The 12,551-nt window shown below is 40.7% G+C and overlaps 1 non-coding gene across 1 annotated transcript; it reads right to left on the bottom strand.

Annotated features, from left to right (window-relative positions):
* Positions 1-4,439: 4,439 nt before the first annotated feature.
* LOC128498537 (U5 spliceosomal RNA) lies at positions 4,440-4,557 on the bottom strand. The gene has a single exon (XR_008354756.1). It is a non-coding gene; the product is annotated as a U5 spliceosomal RNA (small nuclear RNA).
* Positions 4,558-12,551: the final 7,994 nt, after the last annotated feature.

The following is a 12,551-nucleotide window of genomic DNA, read 5'->3' as shown; positions in this document are numbered from 1 at the left end:
AATGTATATCGGCCCCGCGTATATTTATATAATGTAAATGAATACCTTATATATTTATATAATGTATATCGGCCCCGTATATATTTATATAATGTAAATTGGCGATGCATATATTTATATAATGTATATCGGCCCCGCGTATATATATATATATATATATAATGTATATCGGCCCCGCGTATATTTATATAATATATATCGGCCCCGCGTATATTTATATATTGTATATCGGCCCTGCGTATATTTATATAATGTGTATCGGCCCCGTGTATATTTATATAATGTATATCGGCCCTGCGTATATTTATATAATGTATATCGGACCCGCATCTATTTAGATAATGTATATCGGCTCCGCATTTATTTATATAATGTATATCGGCCCTGCGTATATTTATATAATGTATATCGGCCCCGCGTATATTTATATAATGTCTATCGACCCTGTGTATATTTATATAATGTATATCGGCCCGCATATATTTATATAATGTATATTGGCGATGCATATATTTATATGTATATCGGCCCCGCCGATATATATGTATATATTGGCGATGGATATATTTATATCGGCCCCGCGTATATTTATATATTGTATATCGTCCTTGCGTATATTTATATAATGTATATCGGCCCCGCGTATATTTATATAATGTATATCAGCCCCGCGTATATTTATATAATGTATATCGGCCCGCATATATTTATATAATGTATATTGGCCCTGCGTATATTTATATAATGTATATCGGCCCCGCATATATTTATATAATGTATATCGGCCCCGCGTATATTTATATAATATATATCGCCCCCGCATATATTTATATAATGTATATCAGCCCCGAATATATTTATATAATGTATATCCTCCCCGTATATATTTATATAATATATATCGCCCCCGCATATATTTATATAATGTATATCAGCCCCGCGTATATTTATATAATGTATATCCTCCCCGTATATATTTATATAATGTATATCCTCCCCGTATATATTTATATAATGTATATCCTCCCCGTATATATTTATATAATGTATATCGGCCTGCATATATTTATATAATGTATATCGGCCCCGCATATATTTATATAATGTATATTGGCCCTGCGTATATTTATATATTGTATATCGTCCTTGCGTATATTTATATAATGTATATCAGCCCCGCGTATATTTATATAATGTATATCAGCCCCGCGTATATTTATATAATGTATATTGGTCCTGTGTAGATTTATATAATGTATATCAGCCCCGCGTATATTTATATAATGTATATCGGTCCCGTGTAGATTTATATAATGTATATCAGCCCTGCGTATATTTATATAATGTATATCAGCCCTGCGTATATTTATATAATGTATATCGGCCCTGCATATATTTATATAATGTATATCAGCCCCGCGTATATTTATATAATGTGTATGGGCCCTGCGTATATTTATATAATGTATATCAGCCCCGCGTATATTTATATAATGTATATCAGCCCCGCGTATATTTATATAATGTATATCGGCCCTGCGTATATTTATATAATGTATATCGGCCCCGTATATATTTATATGTTATCATACCTCCTCTGAAACGCGTTTTTCTAGTGTATATAATTTTAACTTTTTTAGTCTCTCTCCATAACGAGTATCTCCCAATCCCCTTATTAATTTTATTCCCTTCCTTTGCACTTTTTCTAATTCCATAATGTCCTTTTTAAGGACCGGTGCCCAGGGCCGGCCGAAGACTTAACGCCGCCTGGGGCGAAGTTTAAAATGCCGCCCCCCCCGCCGACGCCAGTCGGGGGGCGGCATTTTAAACTTCGCCGACGCCATAATCTACCCCCCCCGTACTTACCTTTAAACAGTCCTGCGGCGAGTCTCCCTGCTCTGCCACGGTGCCGGCTTGTAATGCTGAGCGCCGGAAATTGACGTCACTTCCGGCGCTCTGCATTACAAGCCGGCACCGAGACCGAACAGGGAGACTCGCCGCAGAGGAGAGAGAGAGGGGCGCCGAGCGGGTAAGCGAAAACCACTCGGTGCCCCCTCTCTCTCTCCTCCGCTTCAAAAAGAAAAAAAAAAAAGTGCCAAAGTGCAAAGTGCCGCCTGGGGCAATTGCCCCAGTCGGCTCCATTGTAGGGCCGGCCCTGCCGGTGCCCAGAATTGTATCGCGTATTCAAGGTGAGGTCTTACCAATCACCTGTAAAGAGGCGGATAATATCCTCCTCCCGTGAATCAATACCCCGTTATATACATGCCAAAACCTTATTGGCCCTCGCAGCTGCCCCCTGGCATTGGGCACTGTTACCAAGTCTGTTGTCAACCGTTATTCCTAAATCATTCTCATTGGTCGTTTCCCCCAAGGATATTCCAATTAAAGAATAGGTCGCATTGTTATTATTTTACCATAATGCATAACTTTGCATTTCTCTATGTTGAACCTCATCCGCCACCTGCACGCCCGGCCCCCAACTCTGTCTAAATCCTCCTGCAAAGAAGAAACACCAAACCATATATTTTCCTTCAAAAGTGAAAAATAATGGTGAACGCGCACCTAGTGAATAAATGGATGGAAGGTATATTCAAAGATCCTTCCCTCGATACAAACTTTTCCTCAAATCTCATTCAACGCGTAACAGAAATAAAACACAAATAAAACCAACGGTGTGATATCGTCAGATGTAAACGCTCTCATTTAATATTCCTCACACTCTTAAATGCCATTGGACATGGAGACTAAATGAACAACAACTAATAGACCGACCTACTCAGCCACCACAATAGAAGCACTTCACATTTATTTCCAGGAAAATTTTAAACCCCTGGCTATTGCCCCACAGCACCCAGTCATTGAGCTAATGAGCATTATCTTTGTTTTGTGTTTTCTTGGTGTTTTTGAGGCTGCTTGACAGCTGTCTGCCTTCTTCAGTCTGGCCTGGCTCCTGTAGTTCAGTCCTGATTTCTCCATGTTGTACCCGTTTACTCCTGTGTGGTCAGTTGGTGGAGCTTCTATCACACTAGTGGTTTTGGTGAAGTGCTCGGTGTGGGTGCAGCAAAGTCCTGGCAGCTGTGGAGTACTCTGGGGATCAACCCACTGAGGAAAAGGTGGTGTTATCGGTGGAAATCCCCATCTGGGCACTGACCCCACTCCACATTGGAGGGTCCTTTAGGACTTGGTATAACACGTACTAACCCAGACATTCATGGGATCATCATCGACCCTACTTACAAAAAGCTTGTTTCATATGCAGATGAACTCCTATCCGTTATCCCGCAACCGAGAGCGTCCCTTCCTTAATATTAACATACCCCAGTCATCAGCCTCTAGTACCGCTTCTAGTTCCCCGTGTAAATGGTCCACGAACGCCCTCAATCATTGAGGTATCTACCGGCATCATCTTTTTCTCCTCCTCCTACGACCCTAATCATTTAAGTATCCATAACCAAATCAGGGTAGATTTAACCAGATGGACATTTCTTCGAATAACAAGAACGGGCAGGATTATTGTAATCGAGATGAATATCTTGCTCAGAATCCTTAATGAGATGCAAACAATTCCAATATACTTTCCACAAGCCTACTTCAAATCTTTACAAAGCATTCTTATAATCTGGGAATCTAAGAGACCACGACTGAGATCGACGGGAGCGTGTGATTCTAATGAGCAAAATAGTTGATTGCTCTACAGCTAGACAACACAAAGCCTGGGTTATTCCAGAACACTTTCTTGTAGATTCACCAATCAATAACGTAACTTGGACCACCAAACACAATAGACCAAGCACACTCCCTCTCCACTGCCACCACTTACTCACAATAAAAAAACGCAGGAACATTGACAAATTACTTACCTGACGATGCACCTGCCTTAATATTACGTCATTTGGTCCATGATGGAAAGATTAAGTCAATTGATCTCTTCCTCAATGGGAATCAGTCATCGTTCTTCGTGCAGTTCCCACATCATGTAATCATGCATTATATACATTCGTTATGTGCTAATGAGCAACTTCCAACAAATTTAACCCCGTTCGAACACTTATGTGAGGATACTGAATTCACCCTCCCTCCACATCTGATCTCCAGTTTGTATAACAGTATCCTAACACTGTCTATGAGAAATCCATATTACACTATACTTTGGGAAACAGACCTTATTTGCATACAGTCTGGAGGGCGTGGTCTAACTCTGCCTCGTTAAAGTATTTCTACAACCCCAAATAGTACATAGCATGACACAGGCAGGATATTTTGCGCTTCTGGATGCGACGCAGTCCTTAGCCAGGACGAAGCTCGCGACTAAAGCAAGCAATCTTTTGGATATATTGTTAACAACAGCAAAGAAGTTCAGCAAACACCAGTCACCAAAAATTGATTAACCCCTTAATGACAAAGCCCATACATGTATAGACTCAAAATTCATTGTTTTCAATGGGTTTAGGAACCACCCATTGTCCTTAAGGGGTTAAGACTCACAGTCATTCCTCCCCATGTAAACCTTTAGTAAAAGGCAAAATATTTATTCAGTCTAAAGAGAAACCAGAGTATACCCAAGCATGCCGCAGGGCAACGGCCCGGCCACAGGCAGTGCTCCTCGAGGTTAAGGTGTGTTTAATTAATCCCACCCAGCTCTTGCCTGATCATTGGAACCTTTAACACATGCAAAACACAATTGCAAAGGGATTGGAACTATTTAATATTGGGCTGTTTTAAAGTCTTTTTAAACTAACAATAAGGCGGGGCGTTTCTCGGTGCATCATGGGTATTCAAATGAGGCGGCAGCTCAAACAAACCTTCCAGCAGTCTTAGTGACTGGGGCGCGAGGTTGCTTCTTTGAAACAATGTTGTTTGCGTTAAGAAAAGAAAAGCTGAAGATTGTAACTCCCCCACCGCTTACCTACGGGGGTCCGCAACTTCCCCTTCTGCTGCAGCCACCAGAAGTTCCTGGCACACATTCTTTGGGCTGCGTTACAAGGTTAGGGGTAAGGCTTCGGGATGGAATCTGATTACTACTCTTTTTTCCAATCGTGGCGTGCTGAACCCATCGGCTTCACAAATACCAAGTTGCCTGATGCTGTTTCCTTTGAAAGCAAATATATCTTTTCCACAAATCCAATCTTTCTAATTAAACCACCTTTCCAAAGTTAGCGGTTAGAAACGTTTAAGCATGGAAAGGTTTGGTGATAGAGCTTGGGTTAGGGGCGGGTTAAGCTCATGGCTTTGAAGAGGCCCAGTTACAGTTAGCGTCGGAGTACTGTTAATGGTTTACGGTTGATAGTGAGAAGTGGGGGAGAGGGTGTAGATAGTGAGAAGGGAGGGAGAGGGGTATATAGTGGGGTAAATAGATAGAAGTGGGGGAGAGGGTGTAGAAAGTGAGAAGGGAGGGAGGGGGGTAGCTAGAGAGAGGGGGTGATCTATACCTGCATTGCTGGGTTTGCGTGTTATTCTGTTGCTCTTTACCTGCGATGCTCTGTTTCTATACATTATTATTGTATGCCTGCAAATACAGGATTTGTCGCTCTATCTACAAACACGTTCCAGGCTGCTGTTTGTCTGCATGATGCCGCAGTATATGATGGCGCTATATAAATCAGTAACATCGCACATTGTACAGCGCTGCAGCATATGATGGCGCTATATATATCACTCAGTAATATCACACATTGTACTGCGCCGCAGCATTTGATGGCGCTATTTAAATTAATAAGATCACATTGTACAGCGCTGCAGCATATGATGGCGCTATATATATATATATATATATCACTCAGTAATATCACATATTGTACAGCGCTGCACCATATGATGGCGCTATATATATATATATATATATCACTCAGTAATATCACATATTGTACAGCGCTGCACCATATGATGGCGCTATTTAAATTAATAAGATCACATTGTACTGCGCTGCAGTATATGATGGCGCTATATAAATCAGTATATATCAATCAGTGATATCACACATTGTACTGCACTGTAGCATATGATGGCGCTATATAAATCAGTAATATCACACATTGTACTGCGCTGTAGTATATGATGGCGCTATTTAAATAAATAAGAACACATTGTACTGCGCTGTAGTATATGATGGCGCTATATGAATCAGTAACATTGCACATTGCACAGCGCTGCAGTATATGATGGCGCTATATCAATCAGTATATATCAATCAGTAATATCACACATTGTACTGCGCCGCAGTATATGATGGTGCCATATAAATCAGTAATATCACACCTTGTACAGCGCTGCAGCATATGATGGCGCTATATATATATATATATCACTCAGTAATATCACACATTGTACAGCGCTGCAGCATATTATGGCGCTATATATATATATATATATCACTCTGTAATATCACACGTTGTACAGCGCTGCACCATATAACGGCGCTATATCAATCAGTAACATCAGACATTTTACAGCGCTGCAGCATATGATGGCGCTATTTACATGAAAAAGAACACATTGTACAGCGCTGCAGTATATGATGGCGCTATATATATATATATATATCACTCAGTAATATCACACATTGTACTGCGCTGCAGCATATGATGGCGCTATTTACATGAAAAAGAACACATTGTACAGCGCTGCAGTATATGATGGCGCTATATATATATATATATATATATATCACTCAGTAATATCACACATTGTACTGCGCTGCAGCATATGATGGCGCTATTTACATGAAAAAGAACACATTGTACAGCGCTGCAGTATATGATGGCGCTATATATATATATATATATATATATATATATATATATCACTCAGTAATATCACACATTGTACAGCGCTGCAGCATATTATGGCGTTATTTAAATGAAAAGCAACACCTTGTACAGCGCTGTAGCATATGATGGTGCTATATAAATCAGTAATATTACACATTGTACAGCGCTGCAGTATATGATGGCGCTATATCAATCAGTATATATCAATCTGTAATATCACAAATTGTACAGCGCTGTAGTATATGATGGTGCTATATAAATCAGTTACATCACACATTGTACTGCGCTGCAGTATTTGATGGCGCTATTTAAATTAATAAGAACACATTGTACAGCGCTGCAGCATATGATGGCGCTATATCAATCAGTATATATCAATCAGTAATATCACACATCCTTCCCTTCATTCTCAGTTTGGTGTTATTATAATGAATATATACTGCTCACAGCGCCCAGCAATAGACTCCGATCCGGCCGGAAAACACCTTAAAGGTTTCTTCTATCTTTACTAGATTTTTATTTTGTATCAAAAGTGTTTTTGTAACATTGCAAACGTACAAAATTGTTTCATTACCTTGAGATCACGGAACACGATGATGTCATGTCTTCATTGTGACATCACAGGTGCAGTACACAGATAGAGCACATCACAGAGCAGAAGGACACTTCTACTGTAGACTCCTAACAGAGAAGATGCGGATCGTAGTAGCTTTGCTATTTGCTATTTGCTGTTTGACTTCTGAGACTTTTCCTGTTCCGCTCCCGAAAGGTAAAGAATCCGAATAACGCGAGATCCGGATAAAACTGGGGAATATCGGCTTTCTGGGTTCTGGGTTCCCGGTGACCGCAGCAGATCAGCGGCAAATGTTTCCATGAACTATTTCTTGCTAGCGGTTATATTGTTGAGTACAAACAGCGGTATAATTCTCTTTGTATCAGTAGCTGCCGGAATCGCTGCCCTGCAGCTGCACTCGAGGCGGTTTGGTAGAAAAATATCAGTTAAATCCGTTAGAAATCCAATGAAAACCGGGCTCTCCACCTTACAGCGGACAGCATATGATATTTAGAAATGTTTTGGGGACACAGAGGAATTGCGCGTCTCTTCCCGAGGTTCCTATGAATGAAGAAGTTTGTTGGCCGTTGATGACCCCGGTGTTGTTTTTTTTTTTGCAGGGACCGACGGGAATTTCCAGCCACGAGAATCCAACCCAACATCTAATGGTAAGATACAGACGTCTCTCAGATGGGCATCCGTGCTTCAGAAGCGTGTGATCCGTGTTATGTGTGTATGTGTGCGATGCACACGCATGATTTAATTACCCGTAAGAAAGATGAAATGTGGAATATTAGATAAGAGAGGTTACAGTATCCGCTCCTCATGTAACTGTCATTTGGGGCTGGCTTTATCTGTAACTCGGGGATAATAGAAAGATATTGTATAGAGAACATGCAGCTAACGCTCCTTTTTCCTGTTTTTGTCACAAAGGATCTCTGGCGATCGGAGGATTCCGTTCACTGATTACACGAATGGCGCAATCAGGTACGCTATGTGTTTTCTTTTAACATTAATGATAACCGTATGGAATAGCAAACTACACAATAATAGCAAATGCTCTCATAGTGGAGTAACTGGAGCCGGAAAAAGAAACGCGTCATTTCTAACTCCTCTACACTAAGATAGAAGCGCAGCGTTAGAGATAAAAGACGTTCTATTAATGCCTTCGGGGAGAGGAAGGTCTGGAAGCGACAATGTGTCCTACTTTCAGAAGAGGACAGAAATGACCATTTTCTCGGATCTCGTTTAGTAGCAGATCCTATTTTTTCTTTAAGCTTTAATATAGAAATCTGTCTGTGTGTTATATAAATATGTATTTATCTCCACATTCTTCTTGTGCTAAGAAATATTTTTGCTCTCTCTACAGTTCATTCACGACGGGTGTTGAGGATCGTGCAGAACGCATTCTTCTGTGTTACATGCGCGGTGGTCGCCGGACTGGTGGTCTATTTCTACGTACAGTAAGTTATACAAATTGTTGGAAATTCAAATGCTGCGGAGAGACATCCAACGCAACGCACTATATAAAAAATGACCAAACAGCATGTATACTATACACGGGGAGAAACCCCCCGATGCTGCTGGAATCCATTTCTTCCTTAACGGGTTCATTATTCTTATTTTAGGCTTCGCCGCTGTAGACAACGAAAAAACAGACCACCGGATGAAGAGTCCCTCCGCGGCTTAACTTCCTTGGGTAACATATATTAACAATAATGAATAATAGAAAGAGTATACGCTTATTGTGACCGTATGATGTCATCAAACTTGGACTTTTAAAATTCATTGCTGGAACTTAACTCACCCGTCTTACTAAGAAATGATTTCACAATATAAATAGAATATCAATTATTTGCTACTGTTAAAAAAAATGAAAAATAAGGTTGGAAGTCACATTATAGGAAAGATTTCTTTGAAGCTTGGGAATCATAGGGTTTTTACGTTTTTTATGTACACGTTGTCATGGGACAATCTATAACATATTAACCGATTTGCTTTCTTTTATTTTTTGTTTTTTTTTAGTAAGTCCATCAATTTCCAGTCTCCAAGAACAGGAGAGTGAAGAAAGCATTGAAAGGAAACCTAAAACATCCAGCAGTTTCTTTCAGAACTTGATGGCATTGTCAGGAAAAGACCGGACTGACAGAAGGAAAAAGAAGATTTATGATGAAGAGAAGGGTGGAGAGGAGAGTGAAGAGGAGGACTATGAGGAAAAGGAGGAACGGGCGAGAATGAAGAGAAAGAAGGACTATAAAGAAAAGGAGGACTATAAAGAAAAGGAGGAATGTGAGAGAATGGAGACAGAAAAGGAGAGGAAGAAAAGGGAGAAAAGAGAGAGAAAAGAGGAAAAGGAGGACAGGAAGGAAAGGGAAAAATGGAAGAGAAAAGATGAAAAGGAGGAAAAGAAGTACGGGAGGAAAAGGGAGGAAAGGGAGAGAAAAGATGAAAAGGAGGAAAAGAAGGAAAAGGAGAAATGGGAGAGAAAGGATAAGAAGGAGGAAAAGAAGGAAAAGGAGAAAAAGGAGAGAAGGGATAAAAAGGAGGAGAAGAAGGAAAAGGAAAAAAAGGAGAAAAGGGAGGGAAAGGACAAAAAGAAGGAAATGAAGGAAAAAGAGAGAAGGGAGAAAAAGAAGAAAATGAAAGAAAAGAAGGAAAAGGAGAAAAAGGAGAGAAAGGAGCAAATGGAGAAAAAGAAGGTAGTGAAGGAAAAAGAGAAAAGGGAGAAAAAACATACAATGAAGGAAAAGAAAAAAAGGGAGAAAAAGGAGAGAAAGGAGCGAATGGAGAAAAGGAAAAAAGAGCTTAAAGAAAAAAGCATCAAAGAGATGAAAAAGATGCGAAAGAAGGCGAAAGCAGAATCTAAGAAAGCCAAAGCCAAACTTCAACGCGAAAAGCGGAAATTGAAGTCAAAGGCAAAAATGAAAATGAAGAAAATGAAGAAAATGAAGAAACCTAAATTGAACATCGCAAAAAAACTGAAAAAATTTAGGAAATGAAAGTCATGGAGGGCAAAGCAAACAGACTCTAAACTTGACTATGGTTTCCTAATCATCAAGGAAGCCAGAATCTCGTTTTAATGATGCCCGGCCCACATGCCAACTCTTCATTTCACTTCATTCACCCCATTTCTCCAGTTGGATAATTCTCCACGAACTCTTCATTTCACTTGATTTACCCCCTTTCTCCGGTTGGATAATTCTCCATGAACTCTTCAGTTCACTTGATTTACCCCATTTCTCCGGTTGGATAATTCTCCATGAACTCTCCATTTCACTTCATTCACCCCCTTTCTCCAGTTGGATAATTCTCCATGAACTCTTCAGTTCACTTGATTCACCCCCTTTCTCCGGTTGGATCATTCTCCATGAACTCTCGGACTGCTATCATTTGGAGAGTTTTCTATCCAAGCAGCGCTCCCTAAGCCGACCTCCTTCCATTCGCTCGATAATCTTGTATGTGGATCCGGATCACCTGCTTTCACACAATCTGAATAAATCACATCCACTGAAACTCTCTGTTCTGGGTTTTACTCAACACTTCATAGAAAGCAATTAATTTCGTCCGGCACAATCTCTGCTTCATAAACCTGAGTTAAATAATAATTAATAGTTTTTTTTTTAATATTATCCCTTAACCGGCTTCCAAAATGTCCCCGCTACTGCTGGGTCTATAACCACCTGGCTGAGATTTTGGTCTGTATTGTTAACGCTTCTGCTTTACGCCAAGTGGTTAAGTACCAGAGGGTATATACCATCCGGCCCCGGGGCATTATCTCTTCTACTTTATTTATTTAGCAGATCTGGCACTTTGTCCTCTTTCAGCCAATCATATGTTTGCTGCCAGCTTTTCTGTAGAATGAATTAGCAAACCTGCAGCCGTAAGTGAATTATTGGTAAATACCAAGAAAAAATATTTAGAATGTCTGCCTTCCCCTGATCTTCACGAACCGGATCACCAACAACCTCCTTCGTTTATCTAAATTGTTGCCATTAATGTAGTTGAGCCGCTTGCTATGATTTACACTTTAGCCGATAAAATTCCCCTTTTTGAGTTTTTCTTGATATTTTTGCAGTTTAGAAATGATTCTGCGAATCCGTTTGATTTTCTGTATATTATAAAAGTGATTCTGTTTCCAAGGAAACAGACACAGAATATCAAGTTCCTGATTCTGTCCCAAGGAAATAAGGTTGCACAGTATGGAGGTTCAGATATTTGGCTGCAGATATCTTACAAAGCACTGGATGGATATTCAGGTTCTGCTCTTTGCTTTGTTGAGCGCGTTACGTATTGATCTGATTTCATTAAATTATAGACATTCATTATAATAAAACGGTTGCCCTTTCTGCATCCTGATTGGTCGCTGCTCCCCTCACTTTTTTCCAGTGACAAGAGATTTATATGTATTGTTTATCTCCCATTTACTTCTGCTCTTCTCCTCTCCGCTCTGGCGTGGCCGTACTCCCCGCTTCTTATTAAACTGCAATTCTTTACCGGGGATCCTACTCACTTTAACGATAAGGGACGTGAGTTTAGGCCGAAGACAACGTCCATATACTGTATGTGCCGGAGCCAGCATATCATGTCCTAAAATGCATTTTGCAGTTGCATTTAGCTTGGACACACAAGCGAATCCTGAGCTGGGGCGAATCTCCTAAGTGAGGAGTTACAAGCAAAGAAGGAGAGTATATTTATATCTATTGCAAGGGGAGCACTGTGTTTTGTTTGTTTGTGGTATTCAGAGTAAAGATGTCCTCCATGTTTGACAATGCGGTCAGGTGTACATCTTGCTCAATGTATGCAATCCTTGATCAGCGCTTCGAGGGTGCATATTGCTGTGTGAGATGTGTGCAGGTTGCTCATTTGGAAGCACAAATCCTGAGTCTAGAGGAGCAACTGGCAACACTGAGATCTATTGACAACTTGGAGAGGAGTCTGCTGCTCACTGAGCAAGCTCTCTCGCGGGTAGAGGTGGGGGAGGATAGCGGGATGGAGGTACAGGACAGTCAGGCAGCTAGCTGGGTTACAGTTAGAAGGCGGGGTAGGGGGAAAAGCGTCAGGGAGGCTAGTCCTGATCTAGCACACCCCAACAAGTTTGCCCGGATGGCAGATGAGGGGGATGTTAGTTCAGAGTTAGCAGTACTGCAGCAAGTCACTGCCTCTGACCGCCAGAGCGGTGTCTGCTCCAGTAAGGAGGGAAGGACGAGCACAGGGCAGGCCAGACAGGTGCT

Source organism: Spea bombifrons, chromosome 5 (assembly GCF_027358695.1).
Source record: "Spea bombifrons isolate aSpeBom1 chromosome 5, aSpeBom1.2.pri, whole genome shotgun sequence".
Lineage (NCBI taxonomy): Eukaryota > Metazoa > Chordata > Amphibia > Anura > Pelobatidae > Spea > Spea bombifrons.
This window is presented reverse-complemented; position numbering and strand designations above follow the sequence as displayed.